This window comes from Oryctolagus cuniculus, chromosome 6, assembly GCF_964237555.1.
Source record: "Oryctolagus cuniculus chromosome 6, mOryCun1.1, whole genome shotgun sequence".
Classification (NCBI taxonomy): domain Eukaryota; kingdom Metazoa; phylum Chordata; class Mammalia; order Lagomorpha; family Leporidae; genus Oryctolagus; species Oryctolagus cuniculus.
In genome coordinates, this window is record NC_091437.1 from 53018867 (window position 1) to 53042208 (window position 23342).

The 23342-nt window shown below is 38.5% G+C and overlaps 1 long non-coding RNA gene across 1 annotated transcript in view; it reads left to right on the forward strand.

Annotated features, from left to right (window-relative positions):
• The window catches only part of LOC138850057 (uncharacterized), a 581129-nt gene extending 572465 nt beyond the window's left edge, over positions 1 to 8664 (forward strand). The window contains exon 5 of the long non-coding RNA XR_011389432.1: positions 8502 to 8664. This is a non-coding gene — a long non-coding RNA (uncharacterized lncRNA). The remainder of the gene's footprint in view (positions 1 to 8501) is intronic.
• The last annotated feature ends 14678 nt before the right edge of the window (positions 8665 to 23342 follow it).

Genomic DNA, 23342 nt, shown 5'->3' on the forward strand with positions numbered 1-23342 from the left:
ACAAAGTGAAATATACTGTTTGAGTACTCGTTATAGCATTAAGCCTCAGTGTACAGCACGTTAAGGACCGAGATCCTACATGAGGAGTAAGTGCACAGTGACTCCTGTTGTTGACTTTACCAATTGACACTCCTGTTTATGGCATCAGTAATCTCCCTATGCACCAGTTATGAGTTTCCAAGGCTATGGAAGCCCCTTGAGTTCTCCGACTCTTATCTTGTTTAGACACGGTCATAGTCAAAGTGGAGGTTCTCTCCTCCCTTCAGAGAAAGGCACCTCCCTCTTTGAAGACCTGTTCTTTCCACTGGGATCTCACTCACAGAGATCTTTTTGCCAGAGTGTCTTGGCTTTCCATGCCTGAAATACTCTCATGGGCTTTTCAGCCAGATCCGAGTGCCTTTAGGGCTGATTCTGAGGCCAGAGTGCTATTTAGGACATCCGCCATTCTATGAGTCTGCTGAGTATCTCACTTCCCATGTTGGATCACTCTCCCCTTTATTTATTCTATCGGTTGGTGTTAGCAGATACTAGACTTGTTTATGTGCTCCCTTTGACTCTTAGTCCTTTCATTATGATCAATTGTGAACTGAAATTGATCACTTGGAGTAGTGAGATGGCATTGGCACATGCCACCTTGATGGGATTGAATTGGAATCCCCTGGTATGTTTCCAACTCTACCAATTGGGGCAAGTCAGCCCGAGCATGTCCCAAATTATACATCTCTTCCCTCTCTTATTCCCACTCTTACGTTTAACAGGGATCACATTTCGGTTAATTTTCAACACTTAAGAATAACTGTGTGATAATTACAGAATTAAACCAGTCATATTAAGTAGAACAGACAAAAAAAAATACTATGAGGGATAATGTATTAAGTTGTCCATTAGCAGTCAGAGCTATGCTGATCAAGTCACCATTTCTCATAGTGTCCATTTCACTTCAGGAGGTTTCCTTTTTGGTGTTGAGTCAGTTGTCACCGATCAGGGAGAACATATGGTATTTGTCCCTTTGGGACTGGCTTACTTCACTCAGCATGATGTGTTCCAGATTCCTCCATTTTGTTGCAAATGACTCCGGAGGCATCACAATACCAGACTTCAGGACATACTACAGGGCAGTTGTAATCAAAACAGCATGGTACTGGTACAGAAACAGATGGATAGACCAATGGAACAGAATTGAAACACCAGAAATCAACCCAAACATCTAAAGCCAACTTATATTTGATCAAGGATCTAAAACTAATTCCTGGAGCAAGGACAGTCTATTCAATAAATGGTGCTGGGAAAACTGGATTTCCACGTGCAGAATCATGAAGCAAGACCCCTACCTTACACCTTACACAAAAATCCACTCAACGTGGATTAAAGACCTAAATCTTCGTCCTGACACCATTAAGTTATTAGAGAACATTGGAGAAACCCTTCAAGATATTGGCACAGGCAAAGAATTTCTGGAAAAGACCCGGGAGGCACAGACAGTCAAAGCCAAAATCAACTATTGGGATTGCATCAAATTGAGAAGTTTCTGTACTGCAAAAGAAACAGTCAGGAGAGTGAAGAGACAACCGACAGAATGGGAAAAAATATTTGCAAACTATGCAACAGATAAAGGGTTAATAACCAGAATCTACAAAGAGATCAAGAAACTCCACAAAAACAAAACCAACAACCCACTTAAGAGATGGGCCAAGGACTTCAATAGACATTTTTCAAAAGAGGAAATCCAAATGGCCAACAGGCACATGAAAAAATGTTCAAGGTCACTAGCAATCAGGGAAATGCAAATCAAAACCACAATGAGGTTTCACCTCACCCCGGTTAGAATGGCTCACATACAGAAATCTACCAACAACAGATGCTGGCGAGGATGTGGGGAAAAAGGGACACTAACCCACTGTTGGTGGGAATGCAAACTGGTCAAGCCACTATGGAAATCAGTCTGGAGATTCCTCAGAAACCTGAATATAACCCTACCATTCGACCCAGCCATCCCACTCCTTGGAATTTACCCAAAGGAGTTTAAATTGATAAACAAAAAAGCGGTCTGCACCCTAATGTTTATTGCAGCACAATTCACAATAGCCAAGACCTGGAACCAACCTAAATGCCCATCAACGGTAGACTGGATAAAGAAATTATGGGATATGTATTCTTTAGAGTACTATACCGCAGTAAGAGACATACTTCTCTTTTGAGAGAGACTCCTATGAATCCACGGCCTCACTGACATCTCTGCAGGAATGTGCCTCATGTATTTCACATTTAAGCACCGGAAATCTTACTTTTGCATTCCAACCTATGCGCCCTTCTAAGACCTGACATTTTCATTCTGTAACCTGCTTTATCTGACCCACAAATTCATAATGACATCTACCTACAAAATATCCATTCCTCCCCAGTAGTAGCACTTCCTCCCCAGTCTTATTCATGGTCATCTCTTTTTTTTTCCTAGACTTTTCTTGAACTTTTCTACATGCATCCTTCTTAGATACTTCATGACTTCTGTCCCCAACTCTGCTTCTGTTTTTTTTTATATAAACTAAATATTTATTTATATTTCTCCAAACTTTTCAATAGTTGCCCATCAAACTTGGAATAGTATCTGAAAAAAGAAACAGCAGCCACCTGGGAAAGTCGTAGTATGATCAGCAAACCCTGATGGATTATTCCAACTTGCCTTTGTGATTTTTGACTTGCTCTTCACCCAAAACAGAGTTTTAAAAAATACCTCTACTGTAAAATTCTTTTTTTCCTCTTTACTCTTAATCGTGCTGGCCATCTACCTGAAATTGGAGTTCTCCTGAATTCATTCTGATGATTCCCATCTGTCTGCAACCCTCAGTTTAAATACCCTTCCTTTAAGGGGGCCTTCCCAGATCTTTCAATCTAAATTAAACTCCATTGCTAACTTCTGAGTGCGCATCCATTTCATTGTAGCACTTACCATGATTTGTAATCCTGCGTCTACATGATGTTTATTTTATGTTATCACCTATTGGAAGCCTTATAAATGGGACAGTCTTCATTATTTTTCTTTCTCTTTTTGATCAGTGTGTCATGAAACTGTAGGTTGGTGCCAAATAGATATTGAACCCATCCTAAATGCATGTTGAATGAACAGTTATCTTCAACATTTCTTCTACACAAGGTTTCCCCCTTTTTCTGATCTGCATTTTCTACTTCTGTCTTCCTTTTTTCTTTTCTGCATTGCTTCATAACAAACTGGATTTGACATTTAAATCTAAAAATTCCTACCTGCTTATCTACAGAGTTCAGTGCTATTCAAAATAAGATAACTAGTTTAAATCAAATACAGAAATATGTATATATATTCAATAGAAGATTAGTGTTTCTCATCATTTCATTTGCCTTTTCTTATTTTTTTAAAATTTGCTTCTGGCTATGTAATACCTAAATTATTTGAAAAAGAGATATTTCCTGGAAGACCAAGATATATATTTATGTTTAAAATATCCAGTACTCTCTATACTGACTCATTCAATCATTCACTTAATCATTCGTTTAAATAATCAATTATTTATTGAGATCCTACTGTGTATTTTGCACTTAGATAATTTAAATCCTGGATCCCCCACTTACTTACTGGGTTATCTTGACAAATTAATTATTCATCCCTAGGTTACTTTAAATCCTAAAATGGATAAAAAATTTAACTGATCAATTAGAATATTATGAGAAACAAATGAGTTATTATGTGCACGAAGAGCACATAAGAAACTATATAAAAGTATTAGCTGGCATGATTTTTAACACCAGTGTTAGTCAATCATTATTTTTTTCAGGCTTTGGGACATATAATGTTGAACAAATAAAAATGTTTTTTTTTTTTTGCAGCACTCTAGCTGTGCCCTTTGACCAAACCTGGTTTGCTGCCCAAACTTTGTTGTAAATAAACTGGAACAAAGCTAGCCTCGCCCTATCTTCATGTGATGTTGACAGTTGCTTTCGTACTGCAAAGGCAAAATGAGTAGTTAGTCGTTACAGTAATTGTATGCCCTGCAAAGCAGAAAATATTTACTATTTTTCACTTTGCAGAAAAAAAATCCATTGGCTTCTGTTTTAGGGCTGATAGATGGTTGCTTTAGGAGACAGCCCAGACAGTAGAAGTTGCAGTGGTCATCTCTTTTTTTTCCCTAGACTTTCCTTGAACTTTTCTACATGCATCCTTCTTAGATACTTCATGCCTTCTGTCCCCAACTCTGCTTCTGGTTTTTTTTTTTTTTTTGATATAAACTAAATATTTATTTATATTTCTCCAAACTTTTCAATAATTGCCCATCAAACTTGGAATAGAATCTGAAAAAAGAAACAGCAGCCACCTGGGAAAGTCGTGGAGATTTGACTTAAACTCTACTACCTACCTTCTTCTTGCCTAGGTTTTTTAGCAGGCATCCCTTACCTTCCTCAGATATTAGTTTTCCGGATTTGTAGATCTTCTCAGTGTCTAGCTCAATATGTTCTTCTAGGGCTAAGTAGTAAATTGTATATGAAGTATATGGTAATACGGGAATTCAAAAGATTTTTAAGAGTTCGGCATTGTAGAGCATTGGGGTAAGCCTCAGGCTCTGACCCTGCTATCCTGTTTCAGGGATCTGGATCCAATCCCGGCTGTTCTGTTTCTGATCCAGCTCCCCATTTATGTGCCTTGGAAGCACAGGGTGATGGAACAAGTGTAGGGATTGGAGTCTCTAGCTTGCTAAATATTGGTTTCTCACTTTGGTTTGCTCGCTTGCCAGCCTTAAGGCCATGACAGGCCTCATTCTGGACTGGGAAGGAGGCAGGTGGGGTCCTTGAGAACAAAGAAAGTAAGCTCCCCTGGAATTTATGGCCCAATGCTTCCCTCCAGTGACTCCTCCTTCATCCACTTTGTGTGGCCTTCCGGCCACATAACGTATATAGCCTATACATTTAAATGAGCCAATGAACATGTTAGGTTCCAATACCTTGCCATAGAAAGAGCGAGAAGGTAACCTACCTAGGAGATGACCTGCACCCTTGCAAGTGTGAGGCTATAAAAACTTCTCTTATGCAAACGAAGGGGCTTTTTGCCTGTGAGCTGCTAAAGGGCAGTGTGCTGGTAGGGGGTCCCAGCCGGCAGGTAACAAATAAACCTCTGCTTCTGCATCCACAACTGTGCCTTGTGCATTGATTGGGAAATTTGGACACAACACAAGTACTTGGGCTCCTGTCACCTCTCTGAGAGACCTGTCTGGGATTCTTGGCTCCTGGCTTCAGCCTGACACAGTCGTAACCACTCCAGCAATTTGGGGAGTGAGCTGGAGGATAGAAGATCTCTTTCTCTCTGTGTCACTCAGCCTTTTTAAATCTTTAAAATTAAAAGAATTTAAGTGTTTGGAAATCATGGTGCAATAAAGATTTTCCTCTTTTAGAGAATAAAGGCCTTATTTTGTATTGACGTTGTAAGAATTATTAATTATTACAACTGTGCAGGTACCTAAAACCATTTCAGATCAGAAGTCAAAGTAATCATTGTTCATAACAAATTAACATGCAATGGAAGAAAATAAATCCTTATTGTGCTAAATTCAAAGAAAATATTTAAGGTACACTTTTCCACGTCTCATTCTTGTACTGTTTCTGTTTTGGTTTGAATTTGTCATAGTTAACCTGTAGCTTTAAACTCTTTATATGCTAATGTCTTTCCACATCTCATTATGTATCCAAGGTGCTTCAAGTGCAAAAATCGACTGAAAATATTGTGCAAACTAAATTACTTAGAAAGGAGACCAATTTTTCACTATAAGAGGGAAATAATTTGTTTTGTTTTTTTAAGGTGCCTCTTTAATAATAGCTTAAAACAATAAATCTAGGCAGATTTGTTTTTTCACAGTAGTTAACCAGTCAGTGATGTTGCCTACAAAATTCCAATTTAAAAAATGACCTTTTAAAGATGCCATACAAAATTAAATTTTAATGAGCGATAATAAATGGTGATACTTTTCACAGGAGGGAACACAAAGCTTGCCTGGAGCCGTTGCTCCATGCCATCCACTTTAATGCTCTTATTGTATCTTCCCTTTCATTAATTTCAAGGAAAGATGATGGGAGTGCATCAACTTTGAAGAACCCCAAATAGTTTGAATATTGTGCTTACCAAAGGCTAGCTTCATAGCTGCGTAATTGCACAGGTGGACTGCCATTGCGGTAGTGGGGATTCTTTTGTACACTGCTGCTCCATCCATCTTCAGTGACAGTTTAAGATATTTATGCATTTCTTTGATCATGGGGCTGATTGAAAAATTCTCATCTCTGAGGTGAAAAAAAAGTATGATTTGTACCAGATGGGAATTCTATTACAGTTCTGTATCAAAAGGAGGAGGGTTTTCACACTGGCCAGCTTTTAGGAGGAAAACATTTGGCAACCAATTGCATTGAGTCTAGGAGAAAAAAGCATAGGGAGAAGGGGTAAAACAAGTTCACTGGACCATGTAACCTGCAACTGACTTGATGTCTTCCTTAACAAAACAGGAAAGGTCCTCAACCCTTCTTAGGCCAAGATTAATAATAATCTTAGGCCACTCAAGTTCATTGTTCCATTGACTTCCTGAGAACCATTTATGATAAATATGCAATAATCATGACAAACATAATTATTAATTTATTGTTTCTAGTTTGAATTTCAGGAAAGTGTGAAGCTTTCTTATTTTTATGAGAACTCTTTTTCTATCCCTTGTGCCCTGAGGATCCTATTAACAGAGAGCTGAGCAATTCGGTTTCATAGGAAATAAATTATGCCTCTGTTTGTAAAATATCAGTACTGAAGGACTGCAAAGATTAGAAATCCGTTTGAACCTCCATCACTTGATGTTTTTCCTTGATGTGTAGAGCTTCTGGTGTTCACGTAAAACAACACGTCCCTCTGAAAGTTCAGAGCCGAGTCCCCTTGAAAGAACACAGGCCAGGGCTGTGAGGGGCTTGCAGAATGAAGCAAGGTTCCATTCCTTAGAAGCTGTGGGGAATACAGGGTGGGCACGTGACTGAGCTTCCCCCCTCTATTTAAAAATGGTTAGCAAATTGCAGTTTCCAAGAAATAGGAGGTGATTTCTCATTTTCTTCACGGAGGGTCTGAGGATGCATTGACACTCTTACTTACTAAAGACTCTTGGTACCACTCTAGTAATCCACTGTTATAACCTAATTGTCTCAGAATCAGGCTTTTCACATAAGTGTGTTTTTGTCTTAAGTACAGTTATTGGCTCTCCTTGCATTATTTTTCCCTGTCAGTGTATGATAGAAGGAAGTGCCTGTGCCAACTTATATTTTACTGCTATTTTATAGTCACTTTTGCCCAATGGCTAAAGAGCTCGGGTGTCTTTGCCAGCAGTGACTTGAAACTCTAATAGCAGTGGGGCTCCAGGAGGATGCCTGAGTTTGATTTAAGTAAAATTGCAATTAGAAAAAGAGGCGACTCTCCTGTTAACACACTTCAGTCTTTCTTCCCATAATTCCGTTAAATTGCAGTAGATACCAAAACATTTTTCTCCAACTTTTTACTTTTCAAAGTATTTTAAATAAATGCAATCCCTTTCTTGGACACACAAGCTTGGATTTTTTTTTTTTAACGTTTCATTCTCTTTTCATTAGAATGACAGAGAAAGATCTGTCATCTGCTGGTTCACTCTTCAAATGACAGCAATAGACAGGTCTGGGTTAGGCCAAAGCCAAGAGCCAGGAAATCCATCCTGGTCCTTCATATGAGTGACAGGAATCCAAGTACTCAGGCCATCATCTGCTTGATCAGAAGTGTGATGCAACCAGGACTCAACCTGGCACTCCAATAGGGGATGCAGGGGTCCTTAGTGGCAATTTAACCCACCGCACCCGAATGCTTGTCCCTGGATTCTTAAAATTAATGCGTTAAATCTGAGAATTTGACTCAACTGTTTCTCCCTTGTCTTTCCATCATTTTGTAACATCAAGATATTTGCTTAATGTGAAATTTCCAGTAGCCATGTGGCTTAGTCCATGCTGAATTTGGCTGCCTGATTGTTTCTTCTAAAATAAGGTAGACATATTTAGAGATGAGATGATTAAAGGAAAAAAGTAAATTTGGACTTGGAGGGAACTGACCTAAGTGAATAACAGGCAGAGAAAATTGGTGTGTGTATTCTTTTGAAATGTATTTAAAGATTTTTTTAAAAAAGTATGCTAAAATGAAATATAGGTCCAAACGCTGCATTTAACTCAAAATCTAAAGACAGATGGATTTGGATGAAAAAAAAGGAGCAGTCTAGGTTTTCTGAACAGATCTGTCCTGATTCACTTTGGTCTACAACTGGTAAAGTGGATGGTTAATGATAGCAAACATTACAGCAATTTTCAACAACTTGTCAAAGATTAAAAAAAAAAAAAAACAAAGCTGCCATTCAGCAGCATATTTGAATTATATCCTGGATTAAATGATATAATTGGTATGTAAGCACACAGTAAGCTTTTCATACGTTTTCTTTTTTTAGAAATGGCAAGTGACTGAAGGCCAGAGGTACCAGAGGAGAGGTCAGGGTAAGTCACGTCAGATTTATTTCTTGCTTTTGCAGTATGTGGAATCCATGGTCTAAAACTCATTCAGGAACTCTCAGGTAAATTAGACAAACTGGGTCTTTCACAGGGAAATGAAATGTGTGCTCTAGCTGTGCCACGTAGCAATGTTTAAGAGTACCTGATCTTCTGAGTTCCGTGTTTCCTGTGTGCACCCATCATCGTGTTCCATATGGTTGAAGTGGATCATGGCCAAAGTGGCAAGAGAGACGCTGGTGCATCCCTGTTTTATAACTGAGTCTCGTGTTTCTTTATAGTCACTTTCTTTTAAAATCTGGTAAGGCAAAGCTATGCTTCAAATCACAAGAGAGTATCAGTTGAGCCTCTAGTTAAACTGAGGTACAGAAGGTTTTAGCCTGGCATTGATTATAATGTAAGTGTGTTGTTACATTTGAACATCGTTTGCTTATTGCTTTCTTATGAACCTGAAATGCATTTGTTTTTATATTATGTAAATTATATAAAAGTATATAAAATGACAAAAACATCATGTTATGGATGACTTTGCTTTTCTGTGGTACGTGGTGCTTATCAGGTGTCATAGAGAGACATTTGGGCTTATGTTCCTCAAATGGAAAGAATAAGCCCAAAAAGTTTGAAAACTTTTCCTGAATCATAATGAATACAAACAAGTAAGAGAGTCTGAGTACATAACGTTTTCATATATAATAAATAAAACTAAGAACTCATATTTAAAAAATGTGTAAGAGAAAAGAAATAGGGAGAGAGGGGAAAAGAAATGAGAGAGGAAGGAAAGATGGGAAGGAGGGAGGGAGGAAAAAGTATAGTAGTATCATAGACTCGTCTGAATTATTTGTGCAGAATGTAGTCTGTGAAGCATGTTAAGTCTGTGTGGTTTCTGTTATAAAATATTAGAAATGGATAGCTTGTAAATATCACAAGTTTACCTCTCACCATCCTGGATTCTGGGAAGTACCAAGATAAGGTGCCAGTATCTTTGATGTCTGGGAGGGCTTTCCTTCTTTGTAGAGGGCTCCTTCCCCTGTGTGCCCACATGGGTGAAATAGGGACTGCTCTCTGAAGTGTATTATCAAAACACAGTGACTCCTGTGCTGGTCGGAGCTTTCATGATCAGATTGCCTTTGGCTAGTACCACATTGGGGATTAGGTGTAAACAGATGAATATTGGGGGCATATAAACTCTCAACTCTCAAGTTTAAGTTCTAGTGAACTTAAAAATAGCATTTCTTTGTTTTCAGTTGTCATTGCCTTATTGTATGTTGCCAGTTCTTGACTCTGAGGAACACTAGGGTTTTGGGGTTACATAAAGGGTGCACTTCTGACCCTTTATCTTCAAACAATGCAACTCGATCTGGGCTTTTATGTTCTAAATTTTCTCTGAAAATTATTTCAAAAAGAGAGAGCTAGCATGGTAATAAGTTTGTTAAATATAGCTGGTGAGTACATGAGTCTCCATAATACTGATTATTTTGCTTGTCTCTATTTTTAAATACTTAATTGAAAATTAATGTTTCAAAAATTATTTTTAAAGTATGTCTAAGTAATTAAAATGGTTTTGAACTTCATTACTACTTTTTATCACCAGCAGATTAATTGAGGAGAGAAAGTAATATTGCTTGGCCTGATGGATTATTTTCATTATACTGAGGAATTTTAATGGGTATGAGAAAGGAAGAAAAACATTAGGGTTATCTCCACCCTCCAGTGCCAGCCACATGGAGAAATTGATTTGTGCTGCTCCACTCTTCTTTGAAAATAATAGAATTGTTAGATGGGCAAGTGAAGGGTCAGCAAAGGTCTCTTAGTATCTTGCTACTACCGTGAAGTACCGAGGAAGCCTAAATTTATAAAGAAAAGTGGCTTACTTGGGCTTATGTGGCTCGGGAAGAGAAAGATCTGGGGCTGTGCCTGGCAGTGCCCTTCTGGCTGGGGCACAGAGCATTGCACTGCCAGAGAGAGGGAATGCATGCATGCCTGTCTGTGTCTCAGAACCACTGGGTTTTATTCACAAGGGATCTACCATAAAACCTCATCTAATCTATTCTCTTCCCCAATTCCTCACTCTCAGAGACCATAATTGGATTTAGTTTCCACTCTCTTACTATCCTCAGAGACTTTGAGTTTGAAGTGACAGATATTCAAATTACAACAACATCTGTGTTTCCAGGGCTCCTTTAGAGCAAATTGTGACCTGAGGTTAGCACCATGGTCTGTATGTGAAGTAGCAAATGGTAGTTTTTTAGGAAACTAACCTGTGATATACTGCTTCAGTCCTCTCTTCTTTTGGAAGAAGGCCGTTCTGTCTACAATCCAGAGAACACCCCCCTGCTACTCACATAGCCAGCTTTCCTCAATATACTTCATGAAATATGGACATGATATCTGGACCCTAATCTTCGACTATGAGATTAGCATCACACCTTAAGGAAACTGAATATTTTGTATTTGTGTTACTTATAACTTGAAAAAGAATTGACTTACACTCCGTTTTGATGGGTTATACGGGGAAGTAAAATTTCAGCCGTTACTTAAGGCAGGGTGAGCAAAAGCTGTGGTTGTCCCTGTGTCAGTTGGCCACAGTGTTTTTTTGTTCGCTTGTTTGTTTGTTTTCTCAATGGGGAGATGTAACCTAAATATTTAGATTTGGAAATTCTCTGAATATTTAGTAACCAGCAATACCGAACACATAGGCTCACAGGACTCAAATATTGTGAAACTAAGGAGCCATAGGCTCATTTGGCAATGGCAGGAGACTCCAGGATGCCACAGCCTCTGTCATTATAAAGGTTTCAGCATCCTACTTGACCCTTGAAGTAAGAACCATCCACCCAATACAGATGCCAGATGCACCTCTGAGATTCTGGCTGCCCCTTGAATTGCAGAAATTATCACCAAGTTCGCAACTGCAATTCCACAGTCTGTGAAATACCAAAGTTTTCCACGAGATTTCTGCGAATTCCTATGGAATCTCGGTTTTCAAGCATGATCCTATTGGGGTGTCTTTGCTTTTCTGTGCTGACACAGACATGGATCTTATCTGCTTTATGGTAATCACGAGTCAGAAATTCATGGTAAAAACAGCAGCAGCATCTTCATAGATTTCAAATTGCTTAATAGGCCTTACATCTCCCAAACCATATTTTTATTAAATTTCAGTTTGCCAGAAGTTTCCTGCTACTCTAGGGAACATCTTTCTTGACACTCTTCTGTGTAAGTCTGAAGCTCCCTTCTGAACCCTGCATTCACGCAGCTGTCTTTTCCCTCACGAATGGAAATACACATGCGCACACGGCACTTTTTTTCTGTGGGCTTTCACCCCGATTCAGCAGATTTTCCCTCCTCTCCCCAGCAACCCCAAAGTTCTCAGTCTCACTTTCTACTTCCAGTACTGTTACTATTTTGTGTACGTGCTTTCAACGTGAGGAGTCTGTACAATGGATGATTTTTTAAAATAATTTATATATTTTTCCTCCTTACCTCATGAAATAGAAGGCCCTTGGCCTGGCTCCCCTATGCCACCAGTTATAAGAGTGGATAGTGCAGGTGGATGTTAACCATCGCAGGTGATGATATTGGAGGAAGGATTTGAGTTCTGGCTAAAGGGACGCACTGAGGGAGGACCTACGTTCAAGCAGTACCTTAGCCGGGACACTTAAGAGGGCATGGCCATAAAAGGGAAATCACTGGGGTTCTCGTCTGTCAGTGGGGTCTGTTGAGATCAAAGTCAGAGGAAATCAAAGGAAGATGTAGATCCTAAAAGAAAGTTATGTAAGAGAGTTGGAAACTTGAAGAATTAGAGCAATGAGCACTAGACCTTGGTAACTTAACTTCAGACCGACTGAAAACAGCGTTTCTCTTTGCACCATGGTTGAATTTCTAAGTCTCTTATCTTTAAAAGCATCCATCTTTGCCAGCATGTCGACAGCCTCTGTATATGATGATATCCACGCTTAGCCAAGGAATTTCCTGCTGGAGAATTTTGGCACAGTCGTTAATCTGATTTAGCTAAAAGCACCTGGAGTCTGTCCTTTTGAAACCTCGTGTGATGTGAGGCATGCCAATCTAAACCCATTTCAATATCCACGGTGTTCTTCCAGGAGCTAAGATAATGAAATATGTTTCATTTATGTCTCCCTATACAACAAAACAATCCAGGCAGATTGTAAATTAAGTAGTGTATTATAAAATATCTAGCATGGTATGCCAGAATTGAGGCATAGCCACCACAAGTAATTAACTTGGAGTAAATGCTGAGAATGTCTACAAAATTAATTTTGAAATTTGTGGGGCCAAAAAGAAGGGTCAGAGTTGTTTTAAGGATATTTTTATGGCTTAAATGAATTTGTTAAATCTGAAAAGTCACATCCTTTTGTCTAGAGGCTTTAAAATATTTTACTAGAATATCAATTTAATGGTGGCTTAACCAAAATTTTGAATTTAATACGAGATTTAAAACTATAAGATGATAAATATATAATGGCTGATTTTATGTACCCTTTCAAATTAGCAAGTGCATATAGGGTTTACCCTATAAATTTGTCAATATATAAAATTTGAGAGGATAACAATAACAAAACCTTAATGCTTTTAGTATTTTTATAGCCCATGCTGATATTTTCCTTCTATTGCTGTCTGCTACCTTTCCTCCATGACTAATGTTTGCTTCCTCTTTAAAAACGACTAATGAAAGAATTTGCTGATGTATCTTAGCATTTTTCTGTTCTTTAATTGTATATATTTTTTCTTCTGCTACAGGCATTTTTGTTTTCTTAGCATGGCATTTTGTTAGAATGTAGGTAAAAGTAGTATGCAATTATTTTACTCATAGCTGGAATTAATCTACTGTTGACTTCTTTAATAGTAAAATAAGAAATTGTTGCCAAATATTATAATGTCTAGTGCTGTTTATGGTATGAAACACCTTGAATTCTCTTGAAAGAGAATATCCATAAGCCTGGAATCTCCAACTTTTTCTAGTACTTGATGTTATGGCTTGTTCAGTTCACCTGGATTCATTGTCCCAACTTTTTCATTCCTGTTTTCACAGGGATAACTGTTAGGTACTTGATTTTTGAGAAAATGATTATGTTTGCCCGAATTCTCTCTGGTCTGTGCTGATGTTATCCATCTTACTTGATCTATTTTTGCTTATTTGTTTAATGCTAGAAGTAAACCAATAAGCTGTTCTCTCTTTTGTTGACATTAGTATTGTTCCTGATTGGTTTTGGATACCCTGCATAAACAGTGACAGACAGATTGTAATTTTTAGTCAAGATTTCTTCTAAGCTCTAAATCTGGTATCTATCTCTTTAATGGAAATAATTATTTTCTTCCAATCTGATACTTTACTTTGGTAAATGTATTTCTTTATCCTAGATTTTTCTCTTCTTTACTTATTGGGTATATAAAAAAAATCATACCCCAAATTTTACTATCACCAAAACCTTCTTTTGAGGAATTTTGGGAAGAGTAAGGGTAGGAATTTATTGAAATTATGTGTTACAATTATTGTGCTAATATACTATCAAGAGACATATATAATTCATATGCTGCACTTTTGCTCATGCACTGTTCCCAAGATGTGTGCTACAAGTCAGAAACATATTCATAGCAAGCTCCTTGCTATATCTTGGATAATAGACTTTACAGACATACTCTAGCAGAGACTCCTTCTGCTGAATATTCCATTTTAAAAAATTTGTATTCTGAAGCACCAGTGTAGTTTGAACATGTTTATCTTGTTAATGAATTTTTTTTTTTTTGCTCCCAATCAGCTACTAGTCATTGTTAAATCAGGTTAGTTACAGGAGTTATAGAAAACACATTATGATATAGTGTACTCAAAATTAAATTATTAGCTGAAAAATTTAATCAATTGAAGATTATAAACAAGAAATACAACAATACAACCATTTACCAGTTTACTAGTGTCGTTACTTTTTTAAAAGAAGATTCTTTTTTTTTTTTTTAATTTTTTGACAGGCAGAGTGGACAGTGAGAGAGAGAGACAGAGAGAAAGGTCTTCCTTTGCTGTTGGTTCACCCTCCAATGGCCACCGCGGCCAGCGCACTGCGGCCGGCGCACTGCGCTGATCCAAAGGCAGGAGCCATGTGCTTATCCTGGTCTCCCATGGGGTGCAGGGCCCAAGCACTTGGGCCATCCTCCACTGCACTCCCTGGCCACAGCAGAGAGCTGGCCTGGAAGAGGGGCAACCGGGACAGAATCCGGCACCCCAACCGGGACTAGAACCCAGTGTGCCAGCGCCGCAAGGTGGAGGATTAGCCTAGTGAGCCACGGCGCCTGCTTAAAAAAGATTCTTTATCTGAGAGGCAGAGTTACAGAGAGGAGAGACAGACAGACAGACAGAGAGGAAGGGAGGGAGGGAACTTCCATCTGTTAGTTTGCTCCCCAAATGACTGCAGTGGCTGGAGCTGAGCTGATCATAAGCCAGGATCCAGGAGCTTCTTCCGTCAAGTGGCTGCAGGGGCCCCAGTACCCAGGCCATCTTCCAGTGCCTTCCCAGGCTGTTAGCAGAGAGCTGGATCAGAAGAGGAGCACATGGGACATGAACTGGTACCCACATAATATGCCAGCGCCACAGGTAAAACCTTAGCCTACTACGCCACAGTGCCAGCCCCTATAAATGTCTTTAAACCATGTTATAAATACTATTGTATGAATATACTCATGTAGAAAAACAATTCAGAATAAGGACATATAAAATGAAAGATGCCTTATATTTCTTCCTGAATCAGATGCTGAAAAACTACCCTAAAATTTGACACAACCCTGGGTTAAAATTATATAGCTGTGGGGGGTTCTTTAAATTTGCACCTATAAATTTGATCTATAAAAAGATTTAAAGTTGCACCACTTTTCAGGAAAGTGCTATATTATTAAGCATGTTCATGAAACATCCCTTCGAAGGAGTTAAGGATCACACTAATAACAACGAACATATCCTGAAAAAGATTATGGAGAACCTTCTAGGCAATTATAAATCACAATAATAGTTGCATTAAAAAATTAAGAGAACATTGTCTGGAAATGGCACACTCTACAGGAAGACCTTCCCACTCAATTTCCGAGAAGAGTGTCTCCATTAGCTATGGTAGAGCTACAGGATATTAAAGTCTAACAAATAGGATGCTGTCTGACACTTAGGTAGAACACGAATAAAAGGGTTACCTATGCTTTGATTTGGTAAATAATATGTAACTGTGTTGTTTTCAAGGCAAAAGAGAGCAAGATACTCATTTTGTAGCAATTTTATTACCTTAGTTAAAATGTTTATTGTTCAAGGAATGTCAACATTGAGAAGATAAAATTGAATGAGAGAAAGATAAGCTAATGCGTCGATTATTTTAAAACCAAAGGAATATGTCTAAGAAAATAATTAAAATGTGTTGGGTTGTCTGAAATTTAATATAATTAAATTTAGATTAGCACTTGGTGCCCCGTTTTATTGATAAAGTGATGTCATGAAGAAAGTACCATACTTGGTTACTAATTAGAAATGTTTTCATTTTTCTCTCCTTTGTTACCATACTGAAAAACTAAAACAGAGGAGACAGTGTTAAACTCAAGAATAAGTAGGAATCATGTTAGAGGTTCTCTGATAGGTTACTTATTTGGCTATGGGATGGGCATCAGCACAGTTATTCACTGTAGCAGATTGCTTTATCATGAGGCACTTTGGAATCAATAAATCATTTTATTTTTGTACTTATGGTTACATGACCATCTTGAGCATTCTAAAATTTTAAAGGTACTAGAAAGCATATCACTTTTCTTATGAGTTCATATCACATTCACTATAGAATGTAATATTGTAGAGGACAAACAACCATCACTTGAAAATTACTGCAGAAGAAAGGGTCAAAAGCAGACAATTTTTAAAAATTTAATTTGTGATACTTACTATAAAATTAACTTTGTCTTATTTATAAAATCAAACACGTCTTAAATAGTTATGTAAAGTGAAGGCTGTTTCATCTTCTTCTACTTATGTGTTTTGTCAGAAGTTAACGGGGATATATTTTAAAGCATTAGTCAAGTTATACCCTGAATAAAAGTACCCTTCTTTTCCATTTTGAAGTAATCATCTGTAGTCGAAGTATACTAAAAACACTAAAGTCTGTTACATGGTGAGTGACACTTGAGAATAAAATGTCTTGGCAAGGTAGCATGATCTTAGTTAAGTGGAAATCAAGTTGAACTGCTCAGGAATGTGTTTCTTTTTGTTGTGATCGAATATTAGAAAGGAGAATATAAATCTGTATCCCCATGAGAGTTGGGTCATTTTGTCAATCATCAGGTTTGAGTTTCCCATCACTTCTGTGCCTGTAACTGTGCAGGGTCTTAGGAGAGTGAGGTTCTTGTCCTCAAATGTGATGAGAAAGTGAAAGATCCGTTGTGCCAGCTGCTGGAGAGTAGTTTTATGTTCTTTACCTACTCTTGGTTTTTTGGATTTTTTTGTTTGTTTGTTTGTTTAGTTTTTTTTTTTTTTATTTGACAGATAGATAGATAGAGAGACAGAGAGAAAGGTCTTCCTTCCTTCCGTTGGTTCACCCCACAAATAGCCGCTACAGCTGGCGCTGATCTGAAGCCAGGAGCCAGGTGCTTCTATCTGGTCTCCCATGTGGGTGCAGGGGCCCAAACACTTGGGCCATCCTCCACTGCCCTCCCGGGCCACAGCAGGAGCTGTACTGGAAGAGGAGCAACCGGGACAGAACCGGCGCCCATATGGGATGCTGGCGCCGCAGGCAGAGGATTAACCAAGTGAGCCATGGCGCTGGCCCCATAACTACTCTTTATAATCCTGTGTAAGGGAAGGGAAGCTAAACACTGGTGGTTAGACTACGGATGTCTGCAGTGAGTTAAATGGCAGAAAGAATGATAGTTATAAATTGATCAGAACTCAAGATGAATAGAGAACTATACTGTGGTTTTGAGGAACATGGTGGATAATGTCTTTAAAGAGAGAGAGAGAGAGAGAGAGAAGGATGTGGAGAAAGGGAACAGCATAAATAATATTTATCCAGTCCTTTAGTAAAATACCTCTTTCTCATTTCTGGATTGGTCTAATCTGAAAATGTGAATTTCAAAGTCCATTGGTATCTAAATATTACGTGTGGTCACATATGCTTTCAAACCACATTACATTGATTCTGATAAGTTTTAAATTCTAAAGGACATTTTTGGTGATGAGGAACAGATTTCAATCAGCTATCCACAGTCAAGCTACCAAATTTAAATTAGACATGGCAAGCCTAATATACTGGACATGTACTTCCCCTTGAACTTGAATATATATTCAAAGCCATCTGTGCAGACAGTGGGAATGCTATTTATTTTAGAAAGAAAAAAGAGAGGGAGCTAAAATATGTTGAAATAATCAATGGCCATACAAAAATATAAAGAAATTGAATAGATTTGTCAGCATGTCAGTCAGAAATGAATTACAATTGTGGTAAAGAAATAGAGGTAAAAGGAATTTCTCTGGGGAAAAGAACCATGCAAAATAAAAGCATTAGTGTGACATACAGTTTACAGAAACTCTCTTTGTGGAGATTAAAGTTTATGTTTGTTGACAGTACCACAGGAACATGTCACACAATGTAAAAATGATCATGCCATAGCCACTTCTTCACTGATGGCTTGATTTTACATGCAGAGATCTTCATCAGATAGAATTCAACATCCATTTCTGTCCCCTGACACTAGGCAGAGTAGGTGCCTGTATTCATGGATGTAATTACCTGAGACCAAAGCAGTTTCTGCCATGTGGTATTTTATGCCGTGACACCACAAAGACCAGTCTTACCTGTTGTCTGTACATTAGAATGACTTTCAAAAAAATAACCTGGAATTTGAATTATTTATATTTTACTCATTGATGTCATTTAGATATAGTTATGGGGACTGACAGGCTTCCTGGATGCTCAGGAAATTGAGGTCTGCTGGAAAAGTTAATAATTCTATTACTCATCAGAGAATTGTGGGAGCAGCGGTTATAGCACATGTTTATTCGGCACCTATCATGAGATAAGAACTTTGTTTTGCTTCCTTTCATTCCCTAATATTCATGGTGAGAGCACTGTCAATACTCTATTTTACAAATGAGGAAATGAGGCTTAGGCTAAACATAAAAATGGATCAGTACCCAATGAAGGAAAGATTAAGGCAAAAAAGAAAAAGGCTGGCTGGCCCTAATGAAGGCACTAAGATGAGTCCCAGCTCTCCTGCACCAATGATGCCACAAGTTCTGATGTGACTCAGTGGCCTTTTCAACATTAAGGCTTCTTTTGAATAGATGTGCTTTACATAAATTGGCAATCAGGAATCACAAACTGTATGAGTCTGAAGGTTAATAATCAAAATGATGCAGATGTATTCATGGAGCTCTCTTTTGGGCTCTAGATTCCCAACTGTCTATATTAACAGTAGTCAAAGTCTCTTTGAGAGGTATGGTTCTGGCCAATCTAAGGAAGTAGTAAAGGTTTTGCTACTACTGCCGGCGCCACGGCTCACTAGGCTAATCCTCCACCTTGCGGCGCCGGCACACCGGGTTCTAGTCCGGGTCGGAGCGCCGGATTCTGTCCCGGTTGCCCCTCTTCCAGGCCAGCTCTCTGCTGTGGCCAGGGAGTGCAGTGGAGGATGGCCCAAGTGCTTGGGCCCTGCACCCTATGGGAGACCAGGATAAGTACTTGGCTCCTGCCATCAGATCAGCGCGGTGCGCCAGCCGCAGCGGCCATTGGAGGGTGAACCAACAGCAAAAAGGAAGACCTTTCTCTCTCTTTTTCTCACTGTCCACTCTGCCTGTCAAAAAATAAAAAAAAAAATGTAAAAAAAAGGTTTTGCTACTGCAACCTCCTCCCCCTTTTCCAAATATTTTTGGTTGATATCTCCTTCCTGTCAAAGCTTTTATTTCTTTTTTTTTTTTTAAGGATTTATTTATTTATTTATTTATTTGAAAGGCAGAGTTACAGAGAGCGAGCTGCAGATTCAGAGAGAGAAATCTTCCATCCTCTGGTTCACTCCCCACATGGCCGCAAAGGTCAGAGCTGGAATTTAGGAGCTTCTTCCAGGTCTCCCACATGGGTGCAAAGGTCCAAGGACTTGGGCATCTTCCACTGCTTTCGCAGGCATATTAGCAGGGAGCTGGATTGGAAGTGGAACAGCCAGGACTCAAACTGGTGCCTATATGGGATGCCAACACCACAGTTGGCAGTTATACCCGTTGCACCACAGCGCCCACCCCAGAGCATTTATTTCTGATACATGTATTGCCATTTGTAGTATTTACAAACCTTAAATATTAGGATTGCTAGGTACTAGCAAAAGTGTAATAAACAATTAACTCTCCAGGAAAGAAAGCATGTTTATATACACATACCTAAGCTACAAAACTTTTGTGTGAATATTATAATATGTAGGACACAATTTATAAATAAAACATGTCATCGTCTTTATTATAAATTCCATAAAATTAGTTGAATCTTGAACAATTTCTCTTTGAGTTTTACCTCACTCTGGTATTTGTTGCTGACTTACCTGTTGTAACTGTTACTCTTAGTTCTGATATAAATATTGTTTCTTATTTTTTAATTTACATTAATAAGATGCAATGTATATATGGAAAGTTCACTAATTTTTTAATGACTTAAGCAACTTCTTTGCTGAATCACATCCTATTTTTCAGGTACTAAAGTAATGTTTCCTCAAGTCTGTGTTTACTGTTAGTAATATCACAGCTGCAGACATGTTAAACTTGAGACTTTTTCTTCATTAGCATCTTTTCCATAACTTTCTCATGCCCAGAGTAGGGGTCACCAAAGTATGGCCAGTGGGATAAACCTGGTCCACAGGCCTTTTTGTAAGCAAAGTTTGTTTGGACTCCTATAGCATATTTATTTACGTGTTGTCTATATCTGCTGTTATATTAGAACAGCAGAGTTGAGTAGTTGCTAGGGCAAATATGTAGGACACAAAGTTTAAAATACATACACTGTAGCTGTCTGTAGTCAATGGTAAATGGTAAATCAAGGTCTGATTTGTTTGCTCGTTTCCGTGGTATAAATATTTCCACTGTGGTTGTTTTCAAACTACCAATATGTTTTATTATATTAAATTTGAGGAATAAACTGCTGAGCTTTTAGTAAAGAGAGGGTGTGATTACTAATAAAATCATGTTAGCTGTAAGTATAGTTAGATACAAAGGTCAACCGAGTAAAAATTCAAGTTCTTTATTACCAATTAAATGACAAATTTAAGTCTTTTCTCTTACCTTAGTGTCCCCTTTATTCAGTGAGGAGAAAAGTTAATATTTGCTGGCACTGTAAAATTGCTTAAAAGGTTGATTTCTGCTTTCCTGTAGCTAGAGTAGTTTCAGATGCCTCAATAATATGACAAGTGTTTCACATTCTGCCATTAATCAAGAATTCTGCGGCCGGCGCCGCAGCTCACTAGGCTAATTCTCCGCCTTGCGGCGCCGGCACACCAGGTTCTAGTCCCGGTTGGGGCGCCGGATTCTGTCCCGGTTGCCCCTCTTCCAGGCCAGCTCTCTGCTGTGGCCAGGGAGTGCAGTGGAGGATGGCCCAAGTGCTTGGGCCCTGCACCCAATGGGAGACCAGGAGAAGTACCTGGCTCCTGCCATCGGCTCAGCGCGGTGCGCCGGCCGCAGTGCACTGGCCGCAGCGGCCATTGAAGGGTGAACCAATGGCAAAGGAAGACCTTTCTCTCTGTCTCTTTTTCTCACTGTCCACTCTGCCTGTCAAAAAAAAAAAAAAAAAAAAAAAAAAAAAAAGAATTCTGATACACAGGATATCTCCTTACAGCAAAGTCCTTTACTAGAGAAAGCAATTGGACCCTGTCTTTTTTCTGCACTCCTGTGTTAATCAGTAATTTCATGAGCTGGTTATCTTTATGTCCCCAGTTATACTCGTGATTTAACTTGGGCATTACTGAAGCACTCATTAGGTTGCACCTGTGTTACCTATAATAGTCTTTAGCATGTAAAGAGGGCACCCTATTGTGCACCACATATTGCACCTTGCTCTTTGGCTGACTCACTAACAACAATATGGTGTCCCTCAATACCAAGTCCACATTACTCAGCAGTTTTATCTTATTTTATTTTTAATTCTTATATATTTATTTGAAAGGCAGAGTTAGAGGGAAAGACAGAAAGAACCGCCATCTGCTGGTTCACTCCCCACATGGCCACAATAGCCAAGGCTGGGCCAAGCCAAAGCCAGGAGCCCAGATGTGCTATGGAGGTTGCAGTAAACAAAGCACTTGGAACATTATCATGGAGCTGGATTGAAAGAAGAAAAGCTGGGACTTGAATTGGTACTCCTGTTAGATGCTTGTGTCACAGGTGGTGGCCCAAGCTGCTGTGCCACAACACCAGCCCCTAGTCACCAATTTTATAGGTGAATTCTGTCAGCTGTAAGTGTTTTAATGCATAGAACAATAATGATTCATCTCATAATGTTAAAAAAGTTTATAAACAAGCTTTGATATTGGACATTTTAAAGTTAGAATTTAATAGAAAAAAGTTGATGAAGGAAACACTACATCAACATGCAAACATGGTGATGTGGAATAGAAGAAAAGTGTTAACTAGTCATGTTACATGCTATTTCAATGTTTTCTACATAAAATCATGAAGAGGAAAGTGTATTTGAATTTTTTCTTTTTCCCTTTTTTTTTTTTCACCAAAATGGAACTAAAGAGTAATGATACTGTTTCTTATTATGGTCAATTTCTGGTATTATGTTTCTGTAGAGTAAAATTTGATAATAGTATTCACATAAGAGCATCAAATTGGTTTTCATACTTTAATTTCCATCAATCCATTAAATTTCAGGACCATTGGGTATAAAGAGAAATTATGCACGCACACATGCATCTCCACCCTTGCCCCAAAGATATATTTTAATCAACTCTATCTTTGGCTTGTGTTTGCAGTATGTTATCCTTTTAATATGCTGATTCTGACTTCTGGGCGCGTTCCTATTGTTTTCAACCACATGGAGGCGGTTCAGAGAAAGGAATGCTTATGAAGAAGCTTATGAAGATGTTATTTGGCAGGATGTGTTCCCCCTTTTGGCAGGAGAGGCTGTCTTCAATATGGGGTACAGGTTCTTGGGAAATGATAGCTGAATTCCACCAAGTAGAATTTTGCAATAGCCTTGACTCTTGAAGAAACCACTGTCAGAGCCCATGTTCAAATTAGATTCTTGGAAGATTGCACGGTGTTCCTGAGTACTTGTCAAAGAGAAAAGGAAGCATATATTCCCTAAAGACTTATATGAGAATGTTTTTGTAGCTTTACGCATAATAGCCAAGTAATTCTTCTGTTGGTTTTCTAACTATAAAAGGATTAAGTGGCCTGTATATTTGTCCAACAGAATATCACCTGAGAATAAAAAAGGGAAAAAAGATTCATAGTTTAATCTCAAAGGCATTGTATGTGGAACAGAATCTGGACTCAATGGACTATATATTCCATGCTGGAAGTCCTATGAAGTTGTAGGATCAGCAAAGCAAATATATTGTGATGAAAATCCAAAGAATGGTTGATTGCTTTGAGGAAGGGGAAGAAACTCTCTAAGAAAGGGTTTTTTTTTTTTTTTTGAAAGCTTTTATCTAATAAATATAAATTTCACAGGTACAGATTTAGGAATATAGCAGTTCTTCCCCCACAATACCTGGCCTCTCACCCCCCTACTGTCCTACCCTCTTCTCCCTCTCCCATACCATTCTTCATT